The sequence below is a fragment of the Heteronotia binoei genome, chromosome 7, assembly GCF_032191835.1.
Source record: "Heteronotia binoei isolate CCM8104 ecotype False Entrance Well chromosome 7, APGP_CSIRO_Hbin_v1, whole genome shotgun sequence".
Lineage (NCBI taxonomy): Eukaryota > Metazoa > Chordata > Lepidosauria > Squamata > Gekkonidae > Heteronotia > Heteronotia binoei.
In genome coordinates this window covers 51,635,348-51,648,013 of record NC_083229.1, presented here as the reverse complement: position 1 = coordinate 51,648,013, position 12,666 = coordinate 51,635,348, and the positions used below count along the sequence as shown (strand labels likewise).

Sequence of the window (12,666 nt, the reverse complement as noted above, 5' to 3'; positions counted from 1 at the left end):
ACCTCATATAAATCTGCAATTTATGCTTTTCATGCATTTTCACCTCTACCTCCATTTACCATTGCCTGTATATATGCAGGTTTTTAAGGTGATATAACTGGAACTATTGTTCTTTATTAATTTACTATGTTTACAGATCATGTTTCAGCTATAAGAGCTTCCAAGAAGACTGAAGTGATACTCTAAGTCTAAGTAATAAGATCTAAGCAGAGTGGCTAAAGAACCATCTGTAACTGCACAGGTTACTGGTTCAAATCCAATTTCAGCCAAAAACTCAATAGGTGGCCTTATGCAAGCCACTATATCTGTGTGGATAAGAATCAGATCTACTTTACAAGTCTGCTATAAGGGTGCATGTAACATGTAAACAATCCTACGCATTTCTGTTTGCCTTGGCTACTTACTTATTTCCTCCACCTTTCTTTTGCATCCAAAGAGAAGGACCAAGGGATCTCTGTCTGAGAACCTCGAGAGTGACTACCAGTCTGATCAGACAATTACCGACCTTGATGGGCCAATGGTCTGATTCAGTAGCAAGAGCCTTCATAAATTCAATGAGAGGCGGCCATTTTGGAGCCACAGAAGGCTGCTGTCTAACGCGGGCTCTAATCGGCTGATCAAGGTTGCCATAACGTCGGCTTGTCTTCTTGACAGATTTGGCCAATGACGACAAGGATTGGAGTTAGAGCGGGAAAAGGCAGTCCAAATTGCTGAGGCGGAAAGTGGGCCAAGGAAAGACGGTGGGAGGAAGGGGCACTGAGGGGAATAAACGCCCCCGAGGAAGAGGCGGTGTGGGGTAAGTAAAGTCCCCGCCCCCAGAGAGCTACAAAGTGAAGGATCTCTAAACCACGCTGCCATGTTATCGCACTGACCTCCTCAAAGCCCTTTTGTTATTAACAAAGGGGGTGGCGCATGCTAAGGGACCCTAGTAATGAGGTCTTAGTCCCGACGGTAAACTTGGCAACCGGCTTCCCAGTCGGCGAGGTTAATATGTTCTGTTTTTACAAACTGTAGTCTGAAAGACAGGGAGATAAAAACCGGGGAAGGAGAGAGAAAGAGATATTTCTTGACGAAAGAAACAGACAGACTAGAATTAAAAAACCGGAAGATGCAAAAGACTGTCCCCCATCTCAGACGAATGGAGCTGCAGGGGGAGAGGAGCTGTTCGCTTACCTCCGCAAGGATTTTTGTGTTTAAATCCTTCTGCTCCCTAAGCCCAGATCGGTTTAATACGGATGACTGGGCAAGCCTGTCGAAGTTTACTCTGAAGTAAATTAGAGTACTGCTTTCTATAGGATTTATTTCAAACTAAGTGTGCAGCCTTAGACGTTCAGTCTAGGTGTTTAGGAGTGAGCCACGTGGAGGGGATTCCCCCATCTAAGAGGGTATAACACTGCAGCGCGAGAGCCGTTGGATTGCAAGTAGATCTCAGTGCCATGGTGGTCAATATATTTTAAAGGGCAGCTTGCGACGTAAACATTCTTATCAGGAAGAAAGTCCCATTGGACTCTGTGGGACTTGCTCCCAAGTAAACCTACGCTGAGCCGGGCTGTGAATTCATTTAAACATCACTACATAGCCAGAATTTGAAAGCACCGGTGGGACCTGGCTGGTTGCAGTACAGGCACATTGGCTTAAATGCTTCTTGGATCGCAGCCTGAACCTGCTAAACGCTTAGAACGCTTCTCTTCTCTCTCCCTAGTAAGGGAGGCGTACGCTCACCGTGCTTCGAACGATCTCAAATGACATAAAGTAGCGAAGCACGGGCAGGTTTGCTTGGAAGAAAACCCTTTTAACCATCAGTAGCGTTGACTTCCAAGGAGCCACGTGCATAGGTCCTAGAGTGGTGTTGATGCGCATTTAGATTCACACAGTTGTGTGATCCCAGACTGGGAGGGGGCTGGCCAAGTTTCCTTGGAAAGGACAGAAGCACTCTGCACAAGCTGGAGGAGGCGGGGGTGGGTGGGAGGGAAGGTGCTTTGGGATTACTTCACGCGGCCCAGGGTTGCTCCCTCTGGCATTTGACGCAAGCATTCTGGCTGCGAACATGACCCGAGCCGCTAGGATTCCCTTCACCGAGACTTGGCAGAGGAAGAACTTTGGGATGGGGGCGGGGGGGGGAGGGATGCTATCCTTCAGTCAGGAAAGTAGCTGAGCAACCCAGTCGGGGATGAGAAATCGGAGAGAAGGGAGGAGAGAGGGGTGTGGTGGAAGAAGGATGGGAAAGGGGGGGGGGAGTCATGAAAGGAATCGGTGGGGTAAAAGGAAAGGCGACAGCCCCAGTAGAGAAAACGGGATGATATAGATGCCATCGGGAAATTGGAAGGGGAGAGACCGAGGAAGGGAGGCAGGGAGGGAGGGGTAGAAGGAGGAGACTACGAGAGAGAAGTCCCCTGGATTCGTGAAGGTGCAGCAGTGACTCGGTGGCTGTGCGAGAGGGAAGAGCTCAGGCGGAGGGTTAGGGTAGATTTCCTGAGCTCTTAGAGCTGATCGACCAGCCCGCTGGAGTCACTATTCAACCCGAGTCCCAAACACACGCCTCACTAACTACTTTACAGCCACTTTCATTGATTTTCTTTATCAAATAAACATAATACCCGTTACAGCAACACTTCCTCTTCACGCAGCCAGAATGCCACAAGCTCTGATTGCTGCATTGCTCCGGATGGCAATGCTCCGGATGCCCCCCCCCCGTCTTATTCTTTCACCTAAATAGTAAAATATATTATGGCTTGGGGGGGGGGGGGAATCTTTTCCCTGTGATCTGGAAGGCGCGATATGGACTGCATAAATGGATTATTAAGGAGAAAATCCCCCCTCCAATTTTAACCACCTCCTCCCAGTCTAGCATGCAGGCACAAATTTGTTCCTGTAATTCAGATGGGGCTGGTGTATTTACATATTTATTTTTACTAATAGTAACTCGATTGAAAGGGCAGAGCTTTCCGTGAACACTGGTCAGGGTTTCTTTTGATAGTGGGGAAAAATTAGCATAACTTTAGCAGTTACCCCTGAATTGTCACTCTAGTTGAAAATGTCAGTTTTCAAGTCAATTTCTCTTGATACAATGTTTTTACCCTAAAACTAGCTACTCTCAAGAGCTGCTCTGAATCAGGTTTTCTATATATGTCAAAGGGCTGTTGAATTATTCATTATTATAATTACTATCATCATTGTCATTATCCCTTTCCATGTGGAAATAATTTTATTATCGTAATTTGATATCTGAAGAATTTCCTGTTAGTCGTTTGATAAGGTTTTTTTTCTTTGTGGAAAGGAAAAGTTTTGTTTAGAAATGAGAAGGAAATGTTTTAAATGCTTTTATGTTTGTTATAGATTTCCATTTATCTAATCGATCAGGATGCCAATAAATCGATTAAAGGTTTAGTGTTTTACAAACAGCTGTTTTGTGCTTTTTGATTTTATGTTTTGAATGGTTTTATTAAAGCCAGCACTTTCTTTAGTGTTTTGCTCAACCAAACCACATTACTCTATCCTTTTTATTATTTGAACTTGCAATTTAAAGTTTATCTAATGAGGGGGGAAGCACAAATGCAAGAGAATTAAATTGGGTAGATGATTTGGTGTCCACAGTCCATGTATTTAAGCAAAGCCCTTTAAAATCTTGGTGAATTATATGCGATCATACAGTGATTGCAGAATATTAAATTAAACTTAGATAAATCCGCACTGAAGGAGGCAGCACCCAATCCTGAATTTATTTCCCATTTTCTATAACAGCATCACTGCTCTCCTCTCTTTGCAATGACAATGTGCCAAATCTAGGCATTTTGAAAACATTTTCCATATGCTTTAACTGGAGACTGATAGACAAGAAAAGGAGATGGTCTTTTTCCTCTTGAGGTATATTTTCTTTAACTTTTTCATCAGGCTTTTCTGATCATCATCATTTTAAACAAAAATTTGAAAATCGTTTCAGGGTCCCCCTCCCCATTATTCCTCGCCTTTTGCATTTCCCTCCTGCGCAATCAGTTCCTGAAGAATGGAGTTTCAGTTTGCCTTTAATGCAGACCTATACGAATTATCATTTCTATACCTTGGCGGACAACATTTTTAAGAGAAAGCATTGATTGATTTACTTTTCGCTTACTGCTTTTTGTAATTAAATGTGGTTTAAATTATCCTTTTTTCCCCGGTAAGTCAGATCAGATGTTGCTTGCTGGAGGGGTTCTTTTAACGGTACTTTTAATTTATGTGTAGTTTTTACGGACAACACAGAGGTGGTGGCTTTTATTTAGCTGTAAAATCTACACGTTTGCTTTTGAAAACTTTGCTCCTTGGGCGAAAATAACTTTTTCCTGGGTATTTTATAATCACTGCCGCAAAGGTAGTTTAGCATATTGTCTTATACAACAAAGGTTCCTGTTTTATTGGCAATGTTAACTGTTGGATTTTGGTATAAATGCCCTTTCTTGTCTGTTGAATGCGTTGGTAGTTTTATTGCCTCTCCAGGTCCCTTTTCTGTTTTTGCGTCCTTTCTCGTGCCGATCATTTAATTTTTTGGTATTGTTCTGTCCTGTCTCCTCCATCCCCCCCCCCCGCCTTGCTTTCCCCAGAATTGAAAGTAAAGCGTTTCCCTTGGTTGTAGTGTGGCTGGAAGTGGGCTCTTGGCTTTCTGGAGGGGCTTGTGCTTTGGGGAAGGGGAAAGGGCTGTTGGTAAGCGGTCGTTTTCCGGGATTTGCATAAGAGCTAGTGAAAGGTCTGTGAAGTTGGTGAATTGCCATTGTTTGGGGCTAGTCCTCCTGGCTGTTTTTGTTTATAAACAGGAGGGTGGTTGCCGGGAGGAGAGGGAGGTCAAAGCGCTGTCAAAGCGCTGACCTCTAAAAGCCCAGAGGGCGCCTGGCTCCTTCACCCACCTCTCGCATTGCGTGCGTGTGGCTGGCTGTGCGTGTGCGCGCGTCTTGCCCTTTCCCATCCAAGCCAAGAAGTTCAGGTTCAGGGTATTTAAAGCCCACGATCTCGTCAAGAAAGCAGCTGAGGAAGGACAGCTTGTTTAAGGCTCCGGGAGGAAACGGCAGCAATAGGAGCTTTTCATTCTGGTAGCGCCGGGGCACGAGTCTTTGTGTGTGTAGCTGAAGCTAAGTAGTACCACACACACACACAAGGCCAACCAGGAACTTGGGTACTTGGCCTGGTCGGATTTTATTTCTCACCCCCCCCAAACCCCCCCCCCCAAAAAAAACAAAACAAAACCCGGGAGCATCTTGGTTTACATACTGCGTCAGGGTGGGGACTGGACAGTTATTAAACGTTGATAGTTACAATGTAAAAACTAAACAGGGCTGTCATCTCCGCTAATCTGAGTAAAGATTTTTTTTTCTGGTGGCATTGTCAGATAATGATATTGATAATCCACGCGGTTTTGCTGAAGTGTGAAACCTCTCCCCCCCCCCCCCCGGTCCGGAAGATTGTTCGCAGTTTTTAAAGTGTGTTTTGAAACGAAGTTGCTGAGTTAAACAAAAATGTTAGTTAACATACTGCCTTTGTCAAATAGCCCCCGGGAGGAGAAGAGACAACAAAAAGGCAGAGAAAGGAGGGGGTCTCGGGATCTGAAAGTGTCTGTGGCTCAGATAAAGGGGTCTCTAACACTGAGATCTTGTAATACCTCGTTTCAAACTGAGCTCATCTATAGACTTAAGGAACGCTTTCAAAAGGCACGGATCCTCTTTCCCTTGGGCTAGAGGGGGGGAGGGGGAGGCGGGCCATTTATTAGGGAATTATGTCGGGTTATTAAAAAGAGGGGAGGTTGTAATTATGTATATCCTCCTCCTGGCCCTGTGCGTCCGCTGCTGCGCTGGTTTGGGCGAAGGCAATGCAACGCGGTGCAAAAGTCTCCCAGCTGGCTTGGCAGGGTCTTTGTCTGGGAGAGAGAGTGGCCAGGGCTTGCTTAACCCCTTGCTCAGGCGGTCCAGTAAGTTGTTTCAGCTCAGGGGCGTGGGGGTGGCAGCTGAGGCCGGACAGCCTAATTTTTTTTCCCTCTGTGAAACATAACGTCATTAACCCGGACTGTTCGTGTGCCTCTGTGTGTGTGCGCGAGAGAGAGAGAGTGTGTGTGTGCGCGCGCGGGGGGTTTGTAAGATAAAATTTCTTTTTCTTCCACCCCCGGCGGAGGGAGACCCCCCCAGTATCTGCATGGGTAGCCTTGAGGAGAAGAAGTTTGCCTGGGAGGGGTGCCCTAGGGACCAGCGGAAGGGAGTTGAGAGGTTAGGCAGAGGTCTTGGGGCGATCAGCTGAGCAAGCAAGAGGAGAGCGCCAGGAAGGGAGGGGAAGCCGGCTTGCAACTCTGGCCGAGCTTCTGGGGGAACCCTCTTGAAAGAGCCAGCCAACCAGCCCTCGGGGGCTCCTGGCTGCTGCTTGCTTTCCTTGCTAGAGCTGCGCTCCGCTCTTATCACCCCCCCCCCCCAACCTGCTGCTGCCTCTCGGAATTAACCTCCTTCGATTTTTTCTTAGCTACGTGGCGATCCCCGGGTTTCTTCTAAACTGTTAACATCCCGGAGTGCCTTTTCCATCCCGATAGCTACTATTTTAGGAAAAGCTGGGATGGGGGGGAAAAAAGATGAAAGGGAGGTGCGGGTGAATGTGGGGAGTGAAATAGAAACGGTAGAAAGAAATAAGCAGTGGTGGAAGAAACCTGGAAAAGTGGATTCGCCCTCTTTGTTCCCTTAGCTGGAAAGAATCACTGTTAAAAAGACTCTACATACCTTCTAAGAAAAGGGGGAGAGGGAAAATGTGCATAAAAATGGCTTATGGCATGAACTGATCTTCGGAGTTTCTAATAACCTTGGTTTGGAAAACTGTAGATATCTATAAAGTGAAGATTTTTGCAACATTGTGCCTTTTCTTACTTCTGCTGCCTATATGTATTGGCTACTTTGCTTGCATTTGAACTAGAAGCATTGTTCTCAGGTGTTTCTTAATCAAACTGGATTTAATTGTCACCAGGGTTAGGAAATGGACGATCATCCTTCAGACATGTCCTTGACTGGTCAATGTATTTTAGTAGTCTAGACTAGCGCACTACAGTAAGAGCCAAATAGACAATTTTCTGTCTAATCCACCACCTCATTTTACTGTAAGCAGGGTTTAGGAAACTCAGAGGGCAATCCTAAAAACACTTTCCTGGTAGGAAGCCCCATAGAATAGACCTGAGTAGGATTCTGAGTAGATCTGTTTTTGATTGTTCTCTTAATTTTAGCCATTATCAGTGTCATGTATCATACTCTCCCATACATGCACAGTTTCCTTAATAGTTCATTGATAAGTAGATCTAATTACTCAAGTTACTTCTCTGAACCCTATGGTGCCATATCTTAAATGTTAGGTTCAGAGATTTCATTGAGGTTTGCTAGATATGGTTACTTTCCTCTAAGTCCCTATTAAGTTGTTCTGTCTTTCAGATGGCCATGGGGTACTGGACTTCGATGGGGACATTATTTTTAACAATCATTTTTCTCTCCCCAAATCTGAGGTACCTTCTCTATGACCTTAAAATATCTGTTTTCAGTAGGGTGCCTCACTGTCTCTGGCCTGTGCCTACTAGCAAAACCCTCTTTCTTCCTCAGGTTGAGATTTGCGTTGGTATTAACTCTAGGATTTGCCTGAAAAAGATACATATTTATAGGCCTGAAAAGATGCATATTTATACCTTGTTTTTATGGGGGATTGTGTTAAACCTTTCTGTTGGTATTTAATGCTTAAGGCCTAAGACAAGGTTTTGACGTGTATCCTAGGAATCAAACTTCAAAGGCGTGTCAGCTGGAAGGTTATGGTTCACCTATGCAGGGTCTTTGGGATTGTAAATATCCTTTATATTTAACTTTTGCTTTTGTGATCTTTTGATTTCTATAATCATAGTAATGTGATGGGAGAGACAGAGAAAGGTGTCTCTGCCATGTGTTTGGATGCTCTTTGAATAGACGTGATTTTTAATCTTCACTAGGGGGTATTTCAAAGTATCTCTGTTCCGAGTTTTAGTTAATTATATTTTAATGAAAGTGTCACTCATATTCACATTACATCTGTAGTATTAGGTTAAGATAATTAGATTTTCAAATGAGAAGTGATTGCTTCCCGTCCTTTGCAAGAGAAGATTTGTAGGGGATTCTATTTATAATGGTATCTGTTATTACCTTTAGCCCAATGCCACCCTTTCTTTTCATATCAAGCATATCTCTGGTAAACCCAAGGACAAATATATCCCCTTGTTTTATCCTTCCAAGGGGAGAAGGGGGTAGTTACGCTGGGGATATCCTCCTCTTTGTAAATCTGTTTACTGTTGCTATTAAATGCTAAAAATACTGTTTGCTAATATAAACTTACTTCTGTAGAGCAGTTCTAACAGTTACACCAGGGAGATTAACCTGCCATGTGTATATGTAATAATGCATATTTCATATGTGCGGCTATATGAGCTATAGATACATATATAATGTCCCTGTGTTCACAATATGTATGTGTGTGTAAATAAATCCTCAATAATATGCAAATGATTCTCTGGCTATAAGAGCAAAAATTTCCCATCTCAGACTTACTCCCTTTCCACACAGAGGCACATTCCACATTCATTATCCCAGGCATATTTTCTTCCTTAAAAAAAAAAGGAAAGAAAGAAAAGGGGGGGGGGGAGAAAGAAAGAAAGAACTTCCCTGGTGGGAGGAATAATTAATTTGCACCCATATCTTTTCACATTCCTGAGCAGTTAAGAACAGCAAATCTTCTTTCCTTCCTCTGTGCCTCTTCTCTTACTCCCTCTCTCTCCCTCTCTCTTTAATTTTCTCCAGCCATCTACTTTGTGTGTCTGTGTGTGTGTCTGTGTTACTAATGAAGTTTGCAGACTTGTGTTTGTGTCCATGAGCTGCTTCCCTACTGCCCGTTCTGCTTTGGGGCCAGCGGTGTGGCTCCCGCAGCCCCTACGAGCCCCCAGCAGCAGCGGCAGTAAGTCCGGGCTGCGCGTCATTTGCAGTCTGGAGAATGTTGATCACCTCACTAATTACACCTCTCTCTCTCTCTCTCTCTCTCTTCTCTCTCCCCCCCGCTCGCTCGCTCGCTCTCTCTCTCATTCCCAGAGTGCATATCGGGAATAGACACACAAAGACATGCGCACTCAACTTAATCAGCCATTTTTTTAAACAGGGCTAAAACGATAATAATTAGCAGAATAAAGACATATCGGATTTTCATTTCCTTTCCTCCTTTTCCCAACCCCTTCACAACCAAACAGCGAGACCGCGGTCGCCACATGCTTTAACAACTCCCGGACCCCAAAGGACCGCTCCATGCTCCCCACTTCTTGCTCAATCATTTTTATTTTCACCCAATAAAGTTGGCGGATTATTTTTTTTTATTTTTTTAATGAACCTTCTGTCGTTTACTTGGATGTGATCAGCTGTTAAGTAAATAAAGCAAAACAAAACAGAGAGGCGAAGATCCAGTAAGAACTGCGAGGGGAAATGGAAAGTAAGTTTTTTCTTTAACTTTTATTGAGTAGTTTGTGTTAAATTTAGGTCGAGTATCGATTATCTTTCCAGGCTGATCTTGCACAATCTTTGATATTTCGCTCTCGCTCTCCCTCTCTGCCTGCCTCTTTCTCTCTCGCTCTCTCGCTCACACACATACACACACTCCCATCCCCAGATCCTCTCTCTCTCTCTCCCTTTCTCACCCCCCTTTTTTGCCTCTTTCCCCATTTTTAGGTACCGCTTTATGGGAGGAGGGGGTTGCTTCTTTCCCCCCCTTCTCTTTTAAATTCCAGGAAGGTGGGGGGTGTCCCCCCCCCCTTCAGGCTCTAACTTTTGGATTAAGTGGAGGATCTGAAACGTTTAGGAGAAGAGATTCTTTTTGGTGATTTTTTTTGTTTGCCTTTAATTTTTTTTTAAAAAAAGAATGGAGCTGGGGAAATGGTCTTATTTGGAACCATGGCACGCTGTCAAAAGTCTTTGCCTCTCCGTTCGCTCCCCCCACCCCCTTTTAACCCTGGATTCCGGAGCGTGATGCCTCTGGGGAAAGTTTGGGGTGCCTTTGGGGATCAGAGATTCGGCTTTGGCTTTGGCTGCGCGGGCTGCGAGTGCCGGCGGGACGGCTGGGCCCCTTCGGGTGTGCGTGTGTGTGTGTTCGCGGCGCGGCGCGGCGCGGGAGAGATGTGGGGTGCCGTGTTTCGCAGCAGCCGGGCAGGGCGAGTGCCGCGGCTGGCAGCAGGAACCGAGGAGCCCGTTAGCGGAGTGTGCTGCTGGCTTTCCCTGTGCGTCAGTTCCCTGAGCTCCGCGCCCTGCCCCGAGCCCGCCTGGCCGCCTCGCTCGAGGGATGAGCTGGCTGCGGCCGCCGCTTGCCGGGCTGCGGAAGCCTCGACCGCCGCTCCCCTTTGTGCAAAAGGCAGCAGCGGACTCTCCGGCTCCCTTCCCCTCCTTCGAGCTCCGGCGGCGTTTTCATCGGACCGGGGCCAAGAGCCTCTGTTTTTTTAAAAACTACACCCCCCCCCCGTGCGCGTCCGTGTGTGTATGTGGAGGGGGGGGGGTGGATTGAAGTCCGCCGCTGGGCTCAGGGCATCGGGTCTGGTCTCCTCTCGTCTCTTCCAGTGCATCCCTTCTCTCAAGGCGGCTAATGGCAGGCGCGTCCCTGCCTCTCCCGCCTGCCTTCCCGAGCTTAGAGTCGCCTGCAATCATGGGGGGGGGGGGGGTGGAAACTTTGCACCAGCCGATGCCACCTTACAGCCCACCTACCTGCCCCCCCCCCCGCGTCTTCGGTCCAGCCCTACCCCTCACCCCCAAAACACACACTTATATGTATTTCTTTTGTTACCTGCCAGCCGGAGGGGGAGGGGGGTCTCCGTCTCATCGGCTGCTCGGGGCATTGGGCCCAGCCGAGAGAGGAGGCTCAGCAAGCCGGGTTCAGCCTCCGCGCCGTCCCGAGGAGGCTTTTTCGCTCCCATTCAATAACACACACCCTCCTCCTCCTCCTCCTGTTCTCCTCCTCCTCCTCCTCTTCTTCCACCTTAGGTACCAAGGCATACATCGCAAACATAACACCCCCCTCCCGCCCTCCCCACCACCACCACCACCACAAAAAAAAAGCCTCTCAACCCAAAGACAACTTGCCAGGCTGAAGATGGTGGATTTACATTGAGCCAGACCCCGCCAGGGTCACCCAGGAAGTCTGACTATCCCTCTATCTGACAGTTGCATTTCCTCTCCTCCATTCCGATCGTCTTTTTTTTCCCCCCGTATTATTATTAACCCTGTTCCATTTTTAATCAAGGATCAGGTAGCTGGCAAAGGACAGGGAGAGAGAGAGAGAAGGGGGGAAAAAAGAAGAGGGTTGATGATGTTGAAGGTGGATAAATATCTCCTATATTTATATTTGCAATTGTGATTCCCCTTTTGGAAGGATTTCCAGTGGCTCGATCCTTAGGAGCGGTGGTTGAAGAGCAGATGTAGTTTATTCTCTTTGAGAGTTTGGTGGATGTCTAAGTGGATGGATGGAAGGAAGAGGTAGTGAGCAGCAGCCTTGGAAGCCCTGCCTGTTGTTGGTTAGATTGAGGCAGAGACTTGGCTGCGATTGGGACACCACTGTGACATGGGCATCGATCGCTTCCATTGAGAGCAATGCAAAAACACAGTCTGGGTATGTAACACTCTCAGTGCCATCAACCCTTGTTTTACTTTCTATTTACTGACAAAACTGACAGAACAAGGCAAGGGAGAAGGGACTTTGCTTTTTAAAGCCTAGATGGGAAGGGAGGTGGGCAGTGGAAAAAAGATTGTTAAAATAAACATGGTTAGAAGCTTGGAAGAGAAAAAAAACCTTTTAATTCTTATTGTTCCATTTCCTATTGAGCTTGTTGTTTTGAAACAATTTCTTTCTCTTCTGATTATTGTCTAATGCAAAATAGATTCAAATTGTAGCAACTGCAATAATGAAAAACTTAATCCTTATTAAAAAAAACAACAACGGGGGGGGGGGGAGCAGTTACGGTGGTGGTGGTGGGGAATATCTGCAAGTTTTCTAGGTTTGCTGTTTCTAGCGGCAGGAAGACACACCAAAATGAAAGATGGCTAGCCAGCTGTTTTAACCTCTTGCACCTGGCTTGAGTGCTGGGGCTCACTTGGATTATTCAGTGAGCCTAGCTGAATATTCATACAGTAGGATCCACACAGTGTGGCTGTAGCATCCTGTAGGCAATGCTTTGAGCTTTGAAGGGTTTCTGCAATCTTAACATGTAACAGTTGTTTTCATTTTTATGGTAATGAACATACAGGGTCAATTAAAGACAAGGAAATAGTCATAAATCTTTAAAAGTGAAATCTGCTCAAAGAACAAAGAAAGGTCAAGTAAACCATCAGTATAAGTCACAATAGTAGCTGAAGTAGTACCTACTTGGTGGGATTTTGACTGATAGTAGCTTGTTTTAGAAAATGCAAAGGACAAGGAAATAGATGTGTATCCCTTATATATTTTACTATTGGTGTGAGGTTGTGTTTCTTTTAAAGGATAAAGCCAAAGGTTTTATTGTTCACCAGCAGAGACCATGTAAAGAAGTGCTGAGAAAATCAGTGTTTAATATTGCAGAATTTACTGCTTCTATCCTGACCATGAGCCTAAATTTACACAATGAAATTTGATTATCTCTAATAACAGTATTAGATCCTGCAC

The 12,666-nt window shown here is 45.7% G+C and overlaps 1 protein-coding gene and 1 long non-coding RNA gene across 10 annotated transcripts in view; one reads left to right on the top strand and one right to left on the bottom strand.

Moving 5' to 3' along the window:
* The window catches only part of LOC132575129 (uncharacterized), a 173,716-nt gene extending 162,233 nt beyond the window's left edge, over positions 1–11,483 (bottom strand). The window contains exon 1 of one of the 2 annotated variants that reach the window (XR_009555655.1): positions 10,816–11,483. This is a non-coding gene — a long non-coding RNA (uncharacterized LOC132575129). The remainder of the gene's footprint in view (positions 1–10,815) is intronic. The other variant, XR_009555654.1, reaches the window with a different exon arrangement.
* The window catches only part of ZFHX4 (zinc finger homeobox 4), a 286,657-nt gene continuing 277,719 nt past the window's right edge, over positions 3,729–12,666 (top strand). For 2 of the 8 annotated variants that reach the window (XM_060243617.1, XM_060243620.1), the window contains exon 1: positions 8,822–9,477. The gene's annotated coding sequence lies outside the window, so the exon portion shown is untranslated. Of the gene's footprint in view, positions 3,865–8,821; positions 9,478–11,471; positions 11,638–12,666 lie in introns of those variants that run through there. The other 6 variants (XM_060243619.1, XM_060243618.1, XM_060243611.1 and 3 more) reach the window with 5 other exon arrangements.